This window comes from Phocoena sinus, chromosome 13 (genome assembly GCF_008692025.1).
Source record: "Phocoena sinus isolate mPhoSin1 chromosome 13, mPhoSin1.pri, whole genome shotgun sequence".
Taxonomy (NCBI): Eukaryota; Metazoa; Chordata; class Mammalia; order Artiodactyla; family Phocoenidae; genus Phocoena; species Phocoena sinus.
Window position 1 is genome coordinate 89,771,107 of NC_045775.1, and position 14,979 is coordinate 89,786,085.

The following is a 14,979-nucleotide window of genomic DNA, read 5'->3' on the forward strand; positions in this document are numbered from 1 at the left end:
TGAACAGAGATACTATAACAAAATAGAAACAAAAGAGGAAATATAATTAATGTACAAAAGTACAAAAAGTGTTCCAGCGTGATTAGTGATTCATCAAAGAAATAAAATAGACGTTATCAGTTGCCTACAATATTAGCAGAGCTTATTAAAAACATAATTATCTTGTATCGCCTGCATGAGGGTATATTTGTAAGATTTGTTAGGAAAATAATCTGGCAGTATGTATCAAGTCTGAAATGGTTTATAACTTGTAATCCAGAATACCCACTTCTGTAAATCAAACCCAAGAAAGTAATTGTAAATGTGAAGAGAATTTGATGTGAAAAGATTCTGGCAGCATTATCTATACTACAGTTTGTCCTACATTTTAATTCAATTCTGACACTATCCACCTGGAGTGTAAGATTAACCAGCTTTGAGAGCACCATTCGGTGCTATTAAATAGTCATAATGTGCAACCGTCCCCACCATCCGCCTCCAGAGCTTTCACCTTGTAAAACTGAACCTCTGTCCCCACTAAACGTCAGCTCCCCGTCCCCTCCCCCCCGCAGCCCCTGCCCCACCATCTACTTTCTGTCTCAGGGGATATCACATGGGATTTGTCCCTGTCCCCTCCCCCCCCAGCCCCTGCCCCACCATCTACTTTCTGTCTCAGTGGATATCACATGGGATTTGTCCCTGTCCCCTCCCCCCCCCCCCAGCCCCTGCCCCACCATCTACTTTCTGTCTCAGGGGATATCACACGGGATTTGTCCCTTTGTGTCTGGCTTATTTCACTCGGCACAGTGTCCTCAAGGTTCATCCATTTTGTAGCCTGTGTCAGAATTTCTTTCCTTTTTAAGGCTCAGTAATAATCCATTGTATGTGTAGACCCACCAGTACAAGGATGACTAGAAGTGGCTTCCTTGTCTTGTTTCTGATCTTTTGGAGAAAGCATTCATCTTTTGACCATTAAGTATATCTCTTTTATTCCTAGTTTTTGGAGTGTTTTTTATCACGAAAAGCTGCTGAAATCCTTTTTCTACACCCGTTGAGAGAATCGGGGATTTTGGGTTTTGTCCTTTAGGCTGTAAATATGGTATATTACACTGAATGATTTTTGGATATTAAACCAAACTTGCATTCCTAGGGTAAATTCCACTTAATCATGGTGTAAAATCCTTTTTAGATGTTTGCAGTGTTTTATTTTTTTAGGTTTCCTTAGGTTTTCTTTTTTTTTGTTTTGGGGTGTTTTTTTTTTTGAGGATTTTTGAGTCTGAGTTCATAATCGCTGTGTTCTATAGTTTTCTTATTTTGTGTCTGGCTTTGGGTGTCAAGGTAGCACTGGCCTCATGCGGTGGGTTGGGATGTGATCAACGCCCGTTATGTCCACTGACCATGAATTCATAGCTCCTGGTGCGTTCTTCTTGTTATGGTTCTTGGGAATGGTGCGTCTCTGGTCTCGGGAACCCGGGTATCTTTTTCTGTGGCTTGTTTCTTTCTCTGGTCATTTTCCTTTGCACGTTTGAGGAAGATAGTTCTGTTTCTAGAGTGTGTGAGGTGAGCCCTTGTGGCAGGACTTGTGCCTTGTTTACAGCCGTGTCAGCCGTGCAGTGTGGACTCTTCCAGTTTGGGGCTTTCCTTTGGGAAAGTACCGTTCGTTGATGTCTGAAGTGCCCTCTTTGTTGGCCATAAAATACAGAAGGAATCGCTCCATGTTTGCAAAGGGGCACAGAGTACATGTGCTGATGGACCCCGTCCCCTTGTCAGGTGAAGGGCTCTGGGTCGTCTCTGAAGCTGAGTGACCCGTCCTGCTGTGTAGGGAAGTACGTGGTTCTCCGTAGTCATTCTCTCTGTCCACTGGGCTCTTTCGGTTACAGGCAACAGAAAGCAGCTCTGGCTAACCTAAGTCAAGAAAGGGGTTATTGGAAAGGCTGTGAAATTGTAGATAAGAGGAAAACTGATGGTTCGTGTCTCGGAAAGAACCGGGGCATTAGTCACCCTGTCTTCAGATTGCCTTTCTTGGGATGAGTCCTTTCTGGCTTTTTTACCCTCTGTGTCATTGGGCTCAGCATCCCGGTGTCGGGAGCAGCGGGTCGGCCTGGCCTCAGTGGGCGGGTGTCCACCCGGGGGAGCAGGGCTTCCTCACTCGGTCTCACAGAAGGAGAACTGAGGCGTCATTACTAGAAACGGGGGTGGATCGGGGAAAACAAATGTTTTCTGCCTGGTTGTGGTCCATCCTTTTAAAAACAAAGGTGATTCAGGTGCTGTTAATCTGAGCACCAGGGGCCCAGTGGGGGGTCTGTAGACACAGCTGAGACTGAAAATCCTTTTGAAGGATTTTCCTGTATGTTAAAGAGAGCGATCCAGAGAGACAGGAGAGCAAAGTCTGCAGCCTGGGACCGAGTAGAGGTGCAGCGGGATGCCAGAGCAGGTGCGGGGCCCTTCAGCTGCCTGAACCTTGGGAGGGACTAGTTCATACAGTAAACAGTATTCGAAGGAACAGTTCTCACTAAGAAATGTTTCCAAGCCACAGACTCCAGGGGGTGCTGGCTTGATATGGTGTTGATGTCTTTCGCTCCAGGCGGCCGTGGTATCTGCGTTAGGGCTGGAATTTATGGTTGATTTGTCACCATTGAGTGTTTTGTGCAGCTGAGAGAGAGCTGTGTGGTGAGCTCCCAAGCCCCACCGGCAACCAGCCTGACAGATACAGGACGAGGCTGTCAGGTGCTGGGGGAGGGGGGCAGCAACCTCAGCATCACCTGTGACCTAACCCCGCCCTGACCCACTGAATGAGATCCTTGGGGGATTCATGGACCTATAAAAGTTTGAGACACTGCAGAGTGGGCATTGTTGCCTGCCTAGCAGCATCCATTCCCTGTGTTTCTCTCAATAACAAAATGCAGGGTTTTTGTTTTTTTTTTTTTCAGTGCCCTTTGTAATAATGGTAGTAATGAATCTTCAGATGATGAAATGGTAGTCCTCGTTCCCCCCTGGCAGCCATCCTGCGACCATGAAGGGATCAGCCTTGAGATAAATCTGGCACGAAGCTGTCAGAACTGAGGATGGAAGGAACCTGGATTTGTGAGCTTCTGGTCTGTCCTGGGCCTGGGTCTCTCCCAAGCCCAATCTCCCAATTATGTGTGATAAATTTCTCATCGTTTCCACCAGTTTGACTTTGGGTGTTTTTGTTCCTTGCAGCTGAAAGAATCCTAATGTATCCAGACGTGGAAATGGGTGCTGGACACACAAGGTGTTGTATGTGCCGATCCTCTGTAAAATACCTACTTTTTCAGATGGTCACAGGTTTTTCTCTTAGTCTTATGAATAATGCTTTTACCCCCGGGTGATCATTAAATTGTTCAGCTGAAGGTTGGTGGAGAGAGGGGGAGTAAGAAGAATGAGAAGGCCGTCCTGAGAGGGGGCAAGCACCGGGCTGCAGAGCCCGCTGGCTGGGGAGCTGATCCGTGCTTTGCCCTGATTTGGTGTTTGCACCTCAGTTTTTCATTTGTAAAATCAGAAGAAGAAGAATGAAATGGTGGAGGTGAAAACTGGACTCCTTTTTTCCCCCAGTTTATTTCTCATTTCTAATTGCTTTTGTTTTTTCTTTATGGTGCTAAAACATACATAATGTAAAATTTACCATTTAACCATTTTTAAGTGTACAGTTCAGAACTGTTAAGTTCGTCAGATTTTTCAGCAGAAACCTTACAGGCCAGAAGGGAGTAGCTTGACGTATTTGAAGTGATGAAAGGAAACACCTTCCAACCAAGAATTCTTTACTCAGCTCTCTTATCATTTGGATTTGTGGGAGAGATAAAGAGTTTTCCAGACGCAAGAGCTGAAGGAGTTCATCAACACTACACTGACCTTGTAGGAAATGTTAAAGGGACTTCTTTAAGCTGAGAAGAAAGGGCACCAACAACCTAAGTGTCTATCGACGGATGAATGGATAAAGAAGATGTGTTATGTATGCAGTGGAATATTACTCAGCCATAAAAAAGAATGAAATAATGTCATTTGCAGCAACAGGGATGGATCTGGAGGGTGTCATGCTAAGTGAAATAAGTCCCACAGAAAGACAAATGATCTCACTTAGGTGGAATCTAAAAAAAACAAAAAAAAATCATCAAAACAAAACGAAACTCACAGATACAGAGAACAGATTGGTCGTTGCCAGAAGTGGGGGGTGGGGGTTGGGCAAAATGGGTGAAGGGGGTCAAAAGGTACAGACCTGCACTTAGGAAATATGTAAGTCCGGGGGGATGTCATGCACAGCATGGTGACTATAGTTAATAATGGTGTTCTGTGTATTTGAACGCTGCTAAGAGAGTCGATCTTGAAAGTCCTCATCACAAGAAAGAAAATTTTGTAACTTTGTGTGGTGATGGATGGTAACTAGTTTTATTGTGGAGATCAATTCTTAGTGTAGACGAATGTCAAACTGTTATGTTGTAAACCTGAATCAAAAATAATGTTATATGTCAACTATACTACAACTAAAAAAAACCCCAAACGTGTGCAGCCATTACCACTATTTCCAGAACTTTTTTTTTTTTTTTGCAGTACGCGGGCCTCTCACTTTGTGGCCTCTCCCGTTGCGGAGCACAGGCTCCGGACGCGCAGGCTCAGCGGCCATGGCTCATGGGCCCAGCCGCTCCGTGGCATGTGGGATCTTCCCGGACAGGGGCACGAACCCGCGTCCCCTGCATCGGCAGGTGGATTCAACCACTGTGCCACCAGGGAAGCCCCCCAGAACTTTTTGTCATCCCAAACAAACACTGTCCCTGTTAAACGCTAACTCCTGTGCCCCTCCTCTGGGCGCTGGGAGCTCTGTCCTACTTTCTGTCTGTACGAATCTGATGACTCTGGGGAACTCGTGTAAGTGGAGTCCCACAGGATCTGTCTTTTAGTGTCTGGCTTATGTCACTGAGCACAATGTCCTCCAGGCTCGTCACGTCGTAGCAGGTGTCAGGATTTCCTTCCTTTTATAGCTGAACTACATTCCATTGTATGTATGGATCACATTTTGTTTTTCCATTTACCTGTTTTGGACACGTGGGTTGCTTCCACATTTTGGCTTTTGTGAGTAATGCTGCTGTGAACATGGGTGTGCAAATGTCTGAGTCCCTGCTTTGAATTCGACTATATACTTAGGAGTGGAATTGCTGGATTATATGGTTATTCTGTGTTTAACTTTTTGAGGAATAGCCAAAGTGTTAAAAACTTGAGTCTTTTTAAAAATGAGTTGTTGGGGACTTCCCTGGTGGCGCAGTGGTTAAGAATCCACCTGCCAATGCAGGGGACAAGGGTTCGAGCCCTGGTCCGGGAGCAACTAAGCCCGTGCGCCACAACTACTGAGCCTGTGCTCTAGAGCCCACGAGCCACAACTACTGAGCCCGTGTGCTGCAGCTACTGAAGCCCATGCGGCTAGAGCCCGTGCTCCGCAACAAGTGAAACCACAGCAATGAGAAGCCCACACACTGCAACAAAGACCCAAGGCAGCCAAAAATATAATATAAATAAATAAATAAATGTATTTTTAAAAATGAGTTATTTATATTTAGAAACAGATTACAAGGTGAACCTGTGCCTTTCTTCTTGGGACCATGTTTTTTTCGTTGATTGCAAGGACTTAACAGTTTTAACACGGGACTCATGAACTGACCTTTTTATAACACGTTGGACATAGTGTCAGATTCATATATATTACCCTCTTTAATCAAAATTAGAGAATAGGCAGTTTCTATAAGTTAAAGTTTCAAAGTTTGAAGTGTAAAATACTTCATGAGATTTTCGATGTCAAGGTACCCAACTTTGTGTGTGTGTTTGAGAAAGAATTGATTTATTTCTTCCAGTAAACACAGCATCTTTATGACGCACGAAAAGCAAAGGGCTGAATGTCTAATGAAATAAAGACGTAAAATACAAGATCCTACTGCTCTATTAACAGTTTCCAGCAAAGAGAGATGACCTTGGACCGTTAGATGTTAATGCTTTCCAGCAAAGAGAGATGACCTTGGACGATTAGATGTTAACACTTTCCAGCAAAGAGAAATAACCTTGGAGTGTTAGACACCTGAGACATTGCAGGTTCAGGAGCGAGAGGAAGGTCATCGTGGGCATTCTTGCTGCAGCATCCCTGATGTCTACTGGCAGGTAATCACAGATGTACAAGTGTTTACCCTTCCCTCCCTTGGATTGTAGGCTCCGTTCTAACAGCCCAGCAGAGCTTGCTCATGTTTTTATAATGCTCAATGCCTCTGTTGTTCTGGCATTTCTCTCTCTCTTTTTTTTTTTTTATTATTATTTTTTTTTGAGGTATGCGGGCCTCTCACTGTTGTGGCCTCTCCCGTTGCGGAGCACAGGCTCCGGATGCGCAGGCTCAGCGGCCACGGCTCACGGGCCCAGCCTCTCCGCAGCATGTGGGATCTTCCCGGACCGGGGCATGAACCCGTGTCCCCTGCATCGGCAGGTGGACTCTCAACCACTGCGCCACCAGGGAAGCCCAAGGTGGTCTTTTTAGATAGTCTTTGGAGGTTACCTGCAGGAAGAGAGAGGTCTTTTAAGGCTGGGGTGAATTATTATGTAATTTATGGGTCTAGGTCCTCGACCACATTGCGTCTTGAGTGGAAGTAGCAGGACTTCTGTGGGTCCCATAGGGGCGGATGGTAACTGAGAAGTGTCTTGAGCCACGTTTCATTCCTGTTCCACTATTCTGGATGTTGTCTTGGAGCTGTTTGCAAACAGTGTGGATACCCCCGAAAATAGACACGGACGGCTGTAGTCGCTCATCCCCACACGACTGACGCCAGGTGGGCAGTGCAGTCCCATGGAGATGCTGTGATACCTTCCTCTGGGGTCGCGTTCAGGAGGGACCGAAGCAGCCTCACGGGACGTTCCGGAAACGCTCCCAGCCGGTGGTAAAAGAGAGTGACCACTGTTTTAGACAGTGAACCTCAAACATTTCATCTGCTCTTTCTTGGAAGGCTCTTGCTCTTTAGCTTTGCGCATTTAGCACATAATCCTGTACGATAAGAAGGTACACACAGAGAGGCGTGGGCTCAAGTCCTCATTTGGGGGAGCTGCCCCGGGGGTGGAGGGGCAGGCAGCCCAGAGACAGTCCTGCAAGTGGCCGACGGGGAAGGTCTCCCTCGGAGTCGTGTGTCCTTTGGGAGCTTGGCCAGATCCGACCAACAGCCTGCCTGTAGGTTAAGGACCACTGACCCTTACCTGTTAGAAAAGGTGGGTAAAGGGTGAAGTTCTCCCGGACAGTGTGAATTTAGTGCAGCGGGTGCAAAACCGTGATGAGACGCAGACACACGAGCAGTAAGTGCGCTGCAGCTCACGTCTGTGCGCTGGCGGTGCTGCACGTGCCCCGTCAGAGCTGCTGGGGACGGAGGACTTGAGGAACCGCAGCCTGTTCATCCTGACCTGACTTCGCATCCATCTTCTGTGCCTTATGTCTCTCCTTCGCCTTCCAGGAATTTCCCTGTACTGGGGTGTAACTGGCGCACGTAAGCTGCGTACTGAGCTTCACACTGTCAGTTTTTCCTCGTGACGTCATCTCTGCCAACAGGGTGGTTCCGTGCAGCCCATCAGCCCCAAGGCCCCTCGTGCTCCTTTGTCATCCTCTCCCCCCGGGCCTCTGATTCCTTTGCCACTGCAGTCATAGGAGAATCTGAGAAACATTGTCTTAGGGAATGTTCTGGAACCGGCCTGGACCTCAGAGGCAGCTCCTGGCCGAGCCTACGTCTCCGCCCACCCCTCGTCCATCGTCTCTTGGCCTAGAGCCCGGCCCGATCTGCAGTTCCGCACATGCAGTGCGAGCGAGCTTTGCTGGTTCTCTGTGGCTTCCTGGGCCCCGGCAGGTGTGCGTGACCAGCGCTTTCCAGACTGTAGTGAAGGGTGAGGCTTTTCTTTAAAAAAAAAAAAAAAATTCCTGTCCATTGTGGACCGATGCGTCTGTAAAAGACAATAAAAATGGGTTACTAGAAAAATGAAGTGAAAAAAAATCATATGAGTACAAATCTCAATTTTTTTCTTTTTAGATTCAGAAGATGTAAAGTTTCTCTGTCAAATTAGTAACTTTATACCTGTTCTCAACTTCTGCGCTGATCTCATTGTAGGTGGAAAAGAAAATCTCACGGTCGCAGCTACACTGAGTAGTACTGTGATAGGCAGCTCTGCTTTTCCTGTTTGTTTCACTGGGTAGAGTGATATTTGACAGTGCTTTTAGAGTTTCCCACTTGGAGTGTTCAGCAGCTGTTGGCCAATTATCTTGACCTGGGAACTGAAAGGAAACTAACAATAGTTGAGTACTTACTGTGTGCCGGTCAGTGTGCAAAACATTTTTATTTTTATGATGTTAGCTATGGGATTGTCATGTACAGCCTTTATTATGTTGAGGTATGTTCCCTCCATACCCACTTTGTTGAGAGTTTTTTTTTTCATGAATAGATGCTGAATTTTCTCAAAGGCTTTCCCTGCGTCTATTGAGATGGTCATATGATATTTATTCTTCATTTTGTTAATGTGCTGTATCACAGTGCTTGATTTCCTGGTATTGAACCACCCTTACAGCTCTGGAATAAAATTCTGCTTGATCACACAGTGTATGATTCTCAGCGGAGGGGTGAATTAATTCACTTGAATTCACGTAGTCAGTTAAATATGTCTGAAACCTTACTCTGGGCCAGATATGTCCCAGTCTCTGGGGATACAGCAGGAAGTAGAGCAGATGAAACTCCCCATACTCAGGGGGCTTATGTCTTTGTTGTGGGGAGAGATCATAACCAAACAAATGAGACGCATTAGATGGTGATAAGTGATGGGTAGAGACGTAAGTTGGAGGAAGGTCTGGGGTGGGAGGTTGGGGAAGGTTTCACCGCCATGACCTCTGAGCAAAGATACGAAGGGGCAGAGGAGAGACCCACCCCCACCCCCACCATCAACGCCAGCAGTGATGGTGAGGCTCCCGGAGGTTTTTGAGGAGCTCAGTGAAGTTAAAGACCTTTCTCCCAGGTAGTAGATGGCTGATGTGGGTTTGAACTCAAATTTGGCTTTTTTCTTTATCTTTATCATGCTTTAAAGTCTTTATTCAGTCTCCGTGCTCCTGGTTTAAAAGATGCCTGAATCCAAATACAGTGGAAATCCATTTGGGAGTGCAGTTTACGTGTGTCAGGGAATTAGGCTGAAAGTCTGCTCTCTTTGTGGACTTTGCTTTGGATTAGGTCTGGATATTTTCCAAGGCTTTGAATATCTTTTTCCTAAGGGTAGAGAATACATGAATTTTGTGGCTGAGTTTCCATTTTTAAGTGGATGAACTTTCTCTAGGGGCCATAGAAAGCTAGATAACATCAGGGAGAGACTTTTCACAGGAGAACAGATGATTGAAGCTCTGGAAACCTTTTGGAGTTGCTCTTGCATATGTGCCCTTGGCAGTGATGGGCTGTGTAAGGCGCTCCCCGCTCACCACAACCCGTACTTAGCAGACGCCTCTCCTCTGGGTCAACAGGCGCCCTGGCTGGGGGCTCTTCTCCCTCTGGCCCCTCTCCCGCTGCCCAGGACCCCCCTTCCACACAGACCCTGTACCCGTGGTCCAGGCTGCTGAACCCTGGACTCCCCTCTGCCTGTCACTCGGCCCCAGATTGGGTTCGGGGCGTTGTCACTCATGACTGTCGGGTGTAACTTTCTCACTTGAACACCACATGAAATTCCCATGGTGGGTATTCCCATACCTGTTTTACAGACGAGGAGTGTGACGTAATTTGTCCGAGGTGATCATCCCTGGATTGCTGCTATGCCGTCTCCCTTTTCAGCTACAGTTTGGACTTGAGCAAGCTTTTGTGGGTTGGTCATGATTTTATTAATGAAATTTATGATATGGCTCCTGTGGAAATGGCAAAATTGTAAACAGAATTGGCTTCAAATTTTTGATGCTTGAGTTGGGGACTACTTGAGTATCATTCAGTTTTTACAGCCTTGCTAATTTTTCTTAAAGACTTTATTTTTTAGTGTAGTTTTAGGGTCACAGCAAAGTTGAGGGGCAGGTGCAGAGATTTCCCATACACACCCTGCCCCCCCGCCCAGCCTCCCCCATTATCAGCATCCCCCCCGATGGTGCATTTATTATAATTGATGAACCTACCTTGATAGATCATGGTCCCTAGTTTACGTTAGGGTTCACTCTTGGCGTGGTACATTCTGTGGCTTTTGAGAAATGTGTAATGACGTGCATCCACCGTTATGGCCTCTGCATGCAGAAAGTTTTTATTGCCCCCAGGTCCTCTGTGCTTGGCCTCCTCACCCCTCCCCCAACCACACCCACGCCTCCCTTTTTTTTTATACATTTGCAAACATAGGATAAAAACGGGAACTAACCTTTCTTCAGACAGGGGCAACAGGAGGCAGCAAGCTTGGCCCGATGCCTGTGCGGCCAGGCCTGGCTCCCCACTCACGCCCACCCAGCGTGGCTCCCTCTCCGTTCCCGGCCTTGTAGCCATCCCGATGTCCTCAGCTCTCCCCTTCCCTCCGGGGAGTTTGTCGGGGCCTTTGTTCCGCCGCGGCCTCATGGTGCTGCCGTGGGGGCTGAGGGTCTGGACAGGATGCTGACCTGTGGGCGGGGCAGTGCAGCTGCGCCCTCCTGTGCTCCCTTTTCCTCTTAGGCCCTCTTTCCTCTAAAGAATTGTATGTTTTGATCTGTAATGACTGTCGAGAAGTCAGAATCTGAGTCACCAGGGTTGTTTAGTCTTTCCTGAGAGTCAGGGGGGCTGCTTGGATAACGTGGGATACAATATTCTTGAGTCTGTAGCCAAACCCAGCCCCAAAGAGGTGCCAACAGGACAGGAGAAATTGCAGGGTAACACTAACAGGACACCTACCTCAGGGGACAGAGGGACTGAACCGAGGCCAGTGTGACGTTTGTCTGCACTCGGTGGGGGAGGGGCAGGCAGAGCAGGGGGCTTGGGGTGGAGGGGAGGCCTGCAACAGAGGGTCCCTCAGATACTCAGTCAGCGCTTTTGCCGTTAGGTAGCTTGATGGCCTCAGAAACCCTCCGGGTCAGTAGTTCTCAGTGGGGCTAGAGCTGTTCCCTAAGGAGCCACTGGGAACTTGTGGGCATTTTTTGTTACCTTGACGGTTTGGGGCATGTAGATATGGAGTTGGCTAGGGCCAGGGTTGCTGGATGGGATCAGGGTTACTGGATGGGGCCAGGGTTGCTGGATGGGATCGGGGATGCTGGATGGGGCCAGGGTTGCTGGATGGCGCCAGGGATGCTGGATGGGATCAGGGATGCTGGATGGGTTCAGGGATGCTGGATGGGTTCAGGGATACTGGATGGGGCCAGGGATGCAGGATAACGTCAGCGATGCTGGATGTCACAAAGTTTGCATCCACAGGACTGTGGTTCAAGTTAAAACAAAAAGGGGAAAAACGTTTTTATAATTCTCTGAGCATAGCACATACTTTTATCTTAGATATGATCACAGAGTACTTTTACACAGTTTTAATTAACACTAAGTTTTCTGGGAATGCCCTGAGATTTGTAAATTGAGTGAAGCACAAAGTTTGCTTGGGATTTTACTTTAATCTTTACTCTCATAAGTGGTATTAATTTCTTTTTTATCCTATTTAGAAGCTCAAAGCCTTTAAGACATTGATTACAATCTGTTGGAAAGGTTTTTGTTTTGTTTTGTTTTGTTTGTTTGTTTTTAAATGAGAGATGGCTGGTAAAGTAAACTAATATTTTTTCCAGTGAAATAGAGCAGAGACCTCAAGGAAAGCTTATATATAGGGATGAATATGACAAATTTGGGGGGTTATAAATCTGTTTCATAGTCAGGATTAAGAAGAGTATTTAAAGATGGAGAGATTCAGTAGCACTTGATAGATTGAGTAAAACAAGTTGGGTGAAATTACTCCAGAGTTTTTAAAAGGCAGAGAGGGAAAGACATGCAATGACATGGAACGTGTTATATAAACCAGATCCATGTGCACTCAGGGGGTACCCCGTGGAAGGCATTTAACCTGACTGCTTTCTGTCTGTGTGAGGCCTGCCAAGGAAAACACAAGCTTGGCCGCGGACGGGTGGGGAAGACGGTCCCGTTACCAGGCGCGCAGCCTGAGGCAGGGGTGACACGGAGCGGAAGCTCCACCTGGTGGAGGATGCTGGGCCTCGGCTGTGGGCCTCCCTGCTTGCTGTCCGCCTGCGGGTGTACCAGGCACCGCTGTGCACTGCAGCCCCTGTCCAGCTCCAGGGTGACAGCCCCGTCCCCGCTCTGAGAGGCGTCCTGTTCTTGAGAGCCAGGCTTTCACGTGGCGGCTGTGCTCTGACCTCCGCGGCTGTCTTCTGACGCTTCTCCCTAGGGGCCGTAAGGAGTCTGGAACTTCCACCTGCACCACCGTCCTCATCCAAGAGGTTCAAACCGCCACCCCTCCTACAGACTCGGTTTCGTTGAACTTTGCCAAGTGCCCAGTGTGTGCCAGGCATGGGCCCGGGGCCTGGACGGGCGGGAGTCCAGCTCCCCGGAGCGCAGGAAAGAAAGCCGTGCAGCAGAAGCGCGAGGGTCGGGGTCCTGCGAACCCGGTGCCCCCGCCGTGTGCAGGGATGTCGGTGAGGTCACGTGGGGAGGGTCTTCCTGGCCGAGAGGCCAGTGTGCGCTGCAGCCCCCCGCACCGTGTGCCTGTGTGTGTCTGTGCGTGCGTGCGTGTGCGTGCGCGTGTGAGCGCACTGTGTGTGCGTGCGTGCGTGCGCGTGTGAGCGCACTGTGTGTGCACGCGCGTGTGCAGCTGCCGGGCTGCACTGCCTGAGTGGCGGGAGTGTCCAGAGAAGAGGATGGGGGCGGGGTGGGCCGGGGGCTGCAGGTGAGCTTCCGTGCTGAGCGGAGCCCGTTGGTTAGGGACCCGCTTCCTGGGGAGTCCTTGCTGGCCGGGTCTCTGGGGGTTGATCACAGGCACCGGCCGGGCACCCGGGAACCGCAGGCCAGGCGGGCAGCAGGGGTCCAACAACGGTGAGGTAGGAGAGAAGAAATGGGAAAACTGCTCAGGAGCCAGACTGAGCAGAAGGGGGGGTCTGAGGACAGGAAGGCACGGTGGCCGGGAGCTCACCGGCTAGTGGCTGGAGCGCATGGCCGGGCCACAGGAGGCTCACTGGAGGGTGCAGGCGCCGGTGCGGGCAGTTTCATTTAATCCTCCGGGCTTTGAGGTGCTGGTGAGGATGTCCCGTAGCCCGCAGACAGTTTGGTGCCTGACCGTGAAGTTGGGGGGGTCTGGTTGGCGTTGCTGGCACAGAGGAGGTAGTGGAGCCGTGAGGATGGGGGTCACGGGGAGACAGTGGAGCCAGGATGGGGACTTCTCTCTCCTAAAGGCGGGAGCGGAAGGGGTCCTGCAGGAGACAGTGATGGGTGACCCTGATGCGGGCGGGGCCGTCTGGAGGCTGAGGGAATTGAGTTGGGACTTGCTGGGGAGCCTTGTTTATAAAGTCAAACATGAGGAAAGGATTGAGAACGGCCTCCTGGTTTTGTCTTTTAAAAGGTGACTGGGACCTTAATAAGAGGTGTCTCCTGACGGCAGAGAGTTGGAGAACGACTGGGCTGCCCTTAGAGAACCATCTGGAAAGGAGGAGGGACTCCAGGTGGCCGTCTGGACACCCTGCCCACACACCCTGTGGGTGTCCTTTGCGGTGCCCGTGATCAGTCACGAATAGGGCCAAGATGTGAGCGTTCCCCTCTTGGGTGTTAACTGCAGTGGCATAAGCTACATTCTTAGGGAGAATTCCACATCCCGGGGCTGCAGCTCCTGAGACTTCCGTTCTGTTCTTCTCCTGAGAGAGATCGTGGCTGCTTCCCAGGGTTTGTGTCTGGGGCAGGAATTGGGGACGAGGGCCTGTTTCTCCCCACAGACCGGCCTGCACTGCCCGCTTCCTGAAAGGGAGTAAAAATCAAGGCCAGAGGAAGATTCTCCCTTTTTTTTTTTTTTTTAAGATTTATTTATTTATTTTATATTTTATTTTTGGCTGCGTTGGGTTTTCGTTGCTGCTCACAGGCTTTCTGTAGTTGCAGCGAGCGGGGGCTACTCTTGGTTGCGGTGCATGGGATCTTCCCAGACCAGGGCTCGGAACCGTGTCCCCTGCATTGGCAGGCGGATTCTTAACCACTGCGCCACCAGGGAAAACCCCAGAGGAAGGTCCTGGCTGGAAGTTTACTGTGCGTGTATCGTGTGAGAAATCCCCACCAGTCCTGAGGGTCAGGGTGAAGCTCAGGGCTGAGCCCCGAATCTCAGAGCTTTCTCTGCCCTGGCTTGCCTACTAGGCGTCAGGCCCCCTGAGGTCAGATGCCCTGCAAGGGGCCTGCCATGCTGGAGGACAAGCAGAGGCCATGGGTTGTTTTCTTGTTTTCAAAGATTAGCCTCAGGGCCTGTAACCCAGGAATCTGCTCTGTAGTAAAGGAGGTGGTTAAGGACTGGCCTTGTGTTCTCGGTGAATCCGGGTGGGGAAGCTGTGTTCTTGCAGAAAGGTTGACCTAGTGGCTCCCGAGTTCTTCCTGCATCTCTAGCAAAGACCCCTTTATTCTTCCGTGGAAACTTGGCACGAGGCGGCCCTGGCTGTGAGTCAGCCAGGACAGAAGGAGCTGTTTCCACCGCTCAGCCTGACAGAGGGCGGCCGCCCGGCTCTGGGTTGGGCCACGTCACTGGAAAGATGAATAAAGACCAGCTGCTTGACCTGATGTGCCAGAGAAGGCTTCAGAGATGCTCGGTCAGTTCACATGTGAAGGTGTCGTCAAGACCCAAAGGGGTTCAGCTCCTTGCGTGCTGACCAGTTATTATTTATTTTCCTCAATATTTTCCTGCATATTACAAGTGCTTTCGGTAAGTTTGTGGATGAACTTCTTGACTTAGTAAAGTATGTAAAACAAGCCAACAGGATGTGAGTTGTGACATTGGGGGTGTTGTCTTGCTTCAGGGCTGCGGGGTTATCGTGTAACACTGTCACGTGGCTCGACT

The 14,979-nt window shown here is 49.3% G+C and overlaps 1 protein-coding gene across 4 annotated transcripts in view; it reads left to right on the forward strand.

Moving 5' to 3' along the window:
* Positions 1 to 14,979, forward strand: part of LIMS1 (LIM zinc finger domain containing 1) — a 94,708-nt gene that overhangs the window by 15,033 nt on the left and 64,696 nt on the right. The window contains exon 1 of one of the 4 annotated variants that reach the window (XM_032652075.1): positions 14,709 to 14,844. The exons of the other annotated variants lie outside the window; for them this stretch is intronic. The gene's annotated coding sequence lies outside the window, so the exon portion shown is untranslated. Of the gene's footprint in view, positions 1 to 14,708; positions 14,845 to 14,979 lie in introns of those variants that run through there. 4 annotated transcript variants of the gene reach the window in all.